Below are 6,470 nucleotides of genomic sequence, written 5' to 3'. Positions count from 1 at the left end.
GAACGGGGGAGGGGCAGAGGGAGAGGGAGACACAGAATCGGAAACAGGCTCCAGGCTCTGAGCCATCAGCCCAGAGCCCAACGTGGGGATCGAACTCACGGACCGCGAGATCGTGACCTGGCTGAAGTCGGACGCTTAACCGACTGCGCCACCCAGGCGCCCCAAGAGCAAAATATTTTTTAAAGAAGAACAGTTAGACATCATTTAGAGTAGGAGTCAGTAAGAAATTTGAAAAAAAAAAAAAAGTCACATAAGTCAAGTATAAACTTCAAGAAAGAAAAGAATAGTTGTGCTAAATATTGCCAGAAGTTAGAGGGAATTGGGGCAAAGAAGTGTCCATTGGATTTGGCAACAGATAGCTTATTGGTGATTTTTTAAAAATCAGTTTTGATAAACTAGTGTTGATAAAAGCCAGAATAAAGTAAAGAGAAAAGAAATTGGACATGGCAATTAAACATGGCAAATTGAATATCCACATGTTGACTTCTAGAAAAACCTCTCGATAGGCGCTATGGATTTAAAAACCATCAATACCAAATAACAAAGTGAATACGAGATTAAATAACAATAGAATAATGGTATAAATGAAAACATTAAAAAAGTGATAATTGTGTTAGCACAGTAGGCGGTGTTGAAATTTTTACTGAGTGGTCTAGATGAAAAAAACCTTTAGATATTTGTTTAAATATATTTCTTTTTCTCTTTATTATTTGTTTAAGCTTTGTTTCCATAACTTAAGTTTTCTTATTTCAAGATTAATACAGCTCATTTTAACTCACATGAAAATGTCTAACATTGATATTATGAACAAAAACACTTCATGAATTTCTTTGCCTTCTATGTATAGACCATGTAAGCTGCAGGATTTGGGGTCATGAACTAAAACAACCTGTTGGGATTCAAGTTAGGGCATACGGCTCTGGTGAAGGGGACACTCTCCTCTTTTCTTCTATCTGGGACAGCCACGAGTTAGCTGTTCCTGGTGGTGCCAGGCAGAGTGATTGTGCAGTGTTGCCAGTCTTCCTGAAATAAAAAGAAAGTAGGATCTATATATTCTTAGCTAGAAACCTATCAGCTAAAAAAGAGTTTGGTTCTGCAAAAGACCTTGTTAAGAGGATAGAAAGACAAGCCATAGAATGGGAGAAAACATTTGCAAACCACATATATGACAAAAGACTAGTATCTAGAGAAGATAATAAACCCTAGACACTCAATAGGACAAACAAGTCCAGATAAGAAGTGGGCAACATACATGAAGAAACATTTTACTCAGAAGATATACAGACAGCAAATGAACACATGAAAAGATGTTCAACATAATTAGCCATTAAGGAAATGCAAATCAATACCATAATGAGATATCACTGCTCACCTATCAGAATAGCTAAAATCATAATTTAAAAAATAGTGATAACACCAAATGCTGGTGAGGATGCTGAGAAACATGTGCTGTTGGTGGAAATGTAAAATGGTATAGCCCCTCTGGAGATTGGTTTGGCAGTTCTTAAGAAAATAAATATGCAATTATCATATGACCCAGCAATCACACTCCTGGACAGTTGCCTGAAAGAAAAAAAAAACCCCACACTCAAAAAAAATCTGTGCACAAGTATTCAAAACAGTTTTATTCATAATTGCCAAGACCTGGAAACAAACTCAGTACCTTTCAATGAGTCAGTGCTTAAACAAACTTGGTACATCCTTGCCATGGAGCACCACACAGCACAAACTATCGATATACAGAAAATCTTGGATGGATCGCAAAGGAACTGTGCTGAGTGAAATCTTCATATGAAACTGGCTATCTCATCACCTTATAAAAAAGCCCTTTAGAAAACAAGCCCTATGTAAGCACACAGAGATCCTAAGACCCTGATCTAGAAGTTACATATAATATGTGTGCATAAAACAGAAAATATTATTATAAGGAACATTTAGAAGCCACCTGATAGCTCTTGGAATTGAAATGTTTAAAAAATGAAAAACAAGACAAACAATGGTATCAGTGCTGTGCTAGAACCAGCTGTAACAGCTCATGAGAGCCACTCTGTAAATCTTTATGGAATTTTGTGAGCTGCAGTTAAATATTGAATTATAAACTTATAGTTAAATAAATTATATTTAGAAAGATAAAAGACATTTGAAACACATATCATCCTGATTATTTCATTACATTTCACTCTTATCTGTGCTCTTGATGTTATTTTTATCAGTTGTATTAGTATATAGGAAATGCTCCTAATGAATTATAACACATCTCTTTCCACATACCCATTCATGATCTCAGGTTGGTGGCTTGAAATTGGCTGTAGTGGAAATATTTATATCATAGAAATTGGCAAACCATATAAATCATGACATGATTTATTACTTTGTAGACTGTCTAGATTTTTAAAAAGATAGATAAAATGTTAAGAATGTACATTACATTCAAAATTTGTCATGTTTTTACATTATGAATAACATGAAAACTTGTGAAACAATTTTCCTAGTATTTGAAAAAAAATTACCCACTTCAACCAAGAAGTTCCTCATGTCATTGATGAATGAGTGAAGCTCCCAACATCTATCTTTACTGTTTCACTTTTGTTTTACTTATTAAAGTAAATGAGTACATCAAACAACATTCCTATCAGAACAATGATTTATATATTGCAACCATAGATTTGATACAAATATAAGCTGCAAAAATCAACTGAAGCATTCTGTGAGAACCTATTGCTATTTGAAATTCAAAACTTAAGATATTTTTATATTTCATTATTTGTAAGTTAAATATTACACATCGTTTAAATCCGTAAAAGTTACATCAAACATGCATGCATATCTACATGCATACATTCTGTCACAGAGCTGGTTGTCAAATATTTACCAGCATGACCCTATTTTTTGTTTTTTTTTTTATTGTGTTGTTTAATTTTTTAATGTTTATTTATATTTGAGAGAGAGAGAGAGAGAGAGAGAGAGAGAGTGAGTGGGGAAGGTGCAGGGAGAGACGGAGACAGAATCGGAAGCAGGCTCCAGGCTCGAAGCTGTCAGCACAGAGCCTGAAGCCAGGCTCGAACCCATGAGCCGTGAGATCATGACCTGAGCTGAAGCCAGACGCTCAACAGACTGAGCCACTCAGGTGCCCCCAGCATGACCCTATTTGTAATGAAAAGATTTCTAAAAAATTTTACAAAACAGAGTATGGGGAAGTTGGAGGAAATAGAGATGAAAATGTATGAAGCATAAGAAACAAAGCTCAGTCTTGGAGATCTAATATCTAATCATAGGATTTATATAGGAAAAGAGAAAGGCAGAGGGGATGGATCATTAAAAAATAACAGAAGACGATTTCTCACAATTGAATGGACCCACATAGATACCCAATAAAATGAATTTTAAAAGATACACAACAAAGTGTATCACCAAGAGATGTCAGAACACCAGGATAAAGAGGAGTTCCTGAGAGCTTCTATAGAGAGGACAGAATAACTAAAAGATCATGATATGAAGGAACAAAAATCAAAATCATATTAACTTAAGAGAAATGTGGGAAATGAGAATTAAAAATACTTTAAAATTTTGAGGGAATTTAGAATTGTACACTAGCTAAATTATCCATAGAATATAAAGGAATGTAAAGGTATAGACACAGGCATTTCAAAACTTCCTCCTATGTACCCTTTTTCCAGAAGTTCCTGGAGATGTGCTCCATGAAAACAAGGCATGAGTGATGCATAGGAGGATAATACATGCAGGAAACAGTGGATCCAACAGAAAGATGGCAAAAGAATTTTCTTGAACAATGGAAACATTAAACCCCCAAAGTCATCTGTGAGACAGACCTCTAGGGCCACTGATATTGTTTGGGGCAGGAGGGTTGATAAGTTCATGACTGATGCTACCAGAAGACAGACAAACTAGTCACATTTGTGCTTTTGACAATTTTGAGAAAATTTTTATGACTGTTGAAAGTTGGGAGTAAACCCACCTGGAACACTTAGACAGCTAAGTGAAAATGAACACAACAGAAATACAAAGGGATACAAAAAGGGAAGGCAATCAAAATTTACACTGTGTGGCTAAGGTTCAAACTACAATTTGTAGTAATAATCATGCTGTACCCAGAGCATGATCCATTAAATGCAGATCCTGTCTGCATTTAAGAGTGTAACATACAGGGCCGCCTGGGCGACTCAGTCGGTTAAGCTCAGTTGGTTAAGCTTGATTTCTGCTCAGGTCATGATCTCATGAATTGTGAGATGGAGTCCCGCATGGGGCTCTGCACTGACAGTGTACTGCAAAGCCTGCTTGGGATTGTCTCTCTGCCTCTCCCCCACACTCTCCCTCCATCTCTTTCTCTCTCTCTCAAAATAAATAAATAAATAAATAAATAAACAAACAAATTTTTTTTTGTTAAAAAAAGCTACATGAAACCATCAAATTGCCTTTCTCCTATGTACAAAAAAGAAAAAAAAATAATGAAAACCAAAACACTTGTCATTTTGTTCCGGTTTGTTAGGTTCCCGTTCAAATGTAAATTCCTGAAAGATTCTGTGAAGCATACGGCCTATAAATATGGTTCTAAAAGGAAATCTCTCTTGTTTTTAAAATCAGAGCAAGGACTCCTTGGTGTATCTCTTACGTATTGGTACACGGGAACTTATTTGTTTCTGAATTATCTAATAAAAAAAACATTTTTCCAATCAGAATTAGTCCTATTCATAATTAGTTGAGCTGCCTTGGTGCTCATTTCATTATAGGTTTTGAATACTAATGATGTTGCCCTTGAAAAAAATTAATCTCTTCCCGTTCATGTTTAAATCGTTCACTTTTAATAAGCCATACAGAGAAAGACAGATACCATATGGTTTCACTCTTATGTGGATCCTGAGAAACTTAACAGGAACCCATGGGGGAGGGGAAGGAAAAAAAAAAAAAAAAGAGGTTAGAGTGGGAGAGAGCCAAAGCATAAGAGACTGTTAAAAACTGAGAACAAACTGAGGGTTGATGGGGGGTGGGAGGGAGGGGAGGGTGGGTGATGGGTATTGAGGAGGGCACCTTTTGGGATGAGCACTGGGTGTTGTATGGAAACCAATTTGTCAGTAAATTTCATAAAAAAAAAAAAAACTCCATGAAAAATAAAAAAAAATAATAAAATAAATCGTTCACTTTTGTTAAAAGCAGCTATCCATCTTCAGTGGCCTTTTCTGGAGACTTTCATTATCTTACATTAAGAAGTTTTTCCTTTCCTTCACATCTTAGAACCTTTTTTTATTTCTTCCCAATGCCTTTTTCCTCTTGATTTATTTTTATCCAGTCTTATTCTTTGCAATTACTTAATTGGAGACCTTAAATGGCAAGTCTCTTCTCCAAAACCTTTACTTCCTTTTTTCATACATTAACATGGAGACACCATTGAAAAGAATGAAAATTATTTAGAACACATATGTGTTTGGGATAATGGTAATACTCAAATTTAGAATCCATCTAGGACTGGAAGAGAGTTTTTAATTCTCCATACTAAAAAGAAAGCCCCAGATGGTGGGTTTGGAACAAACGTCTTCTCAGCAAACATGGAGCTGATTGATTACCATGAATCTGACTGCTAAGAGTTATATAGTTTCTGTAAAGCCCAGTCATTTGCAGGAAAACGTCCTGGTGTATCAATCAGTCTTAGCCAGAAACAGATGGTACATCCAAGGTTTGAAGAGAAGTTCTGTTTTTAAAGGTGTTGTGTACAAAAGCTGTGGGCTTGGTGTGAGGAAACCACAAAGGGTATTGCAATGCCATTGTGTTGGGAACAGCTGTTTAAAATAAACACACTTCAGCCTCAAGGGAAGAAGTAGGGAGGAGATATATAGTGAAGGCTGCTTAGACCTTTCAACCAGGAAGAAGCGAACTGAAGCAACCCTGAAGGATACCTTTAACTTCACTTTCTTCCTTTCTCTGATCTCCTGTTTGGTGCTTCCCATTGAGCAGGCATGAACTTAAGCCAGAGGACCAAAGAGAGTTATAGGTAGTGCACGTAGCCTCTAGGAGTGCAGGGTAGAGTGGACTGTACCTCTACAGGGCATGGAAGGAACCCCACACACCTAACTCAATCATTATTACTCTGTCGTACTCAGTTCTCTTTTGTTAGGAGTCATGTTAAACAGGTTATTACACTTTAATAACAGCCTTATCATTCCTTAAATATTTCTTAAGAAATAGTTTCGGTGAGGGGCGCCTGCATGGCTCAATTAGTGAAGCGTTGGCCTCTTGGTTTCCACTCAGTTCATGATCTTGTGGCTCATGAGTTTGAGACCTGTGTCTCTGTGCTCTGTGCTGACAGTGCAGAGCCTGCCTGGGATTCTCTCTCTCTCTCTCTCTCTCTGCCCTTCCCCATCACTCTTTCTCTTTCTCTCTCTCTCTCTCAAAATAAGTAAATAAAGTTAAAAAAAAAAGAAAATAGTTCAGTGAAATTAATAAAGTAAACATGAAAA

The sequence above is a fragment of the Felis catus genome, chromosome B1 (genome assembly GCF_018350175.1).
Source record: "Felis catus isolate Fca126 chromosome B1, F.catus_Fca126_mat1.0, whole genome shotgun sequence".
Lineage (NCBI taxonomy): Eukaryota > Metazoa > Chordata > Mammalia > Carnivora > Felidae > Felis > Felis catus.
Note: the sequence above shows the minus strand (reverse complement) of the source record.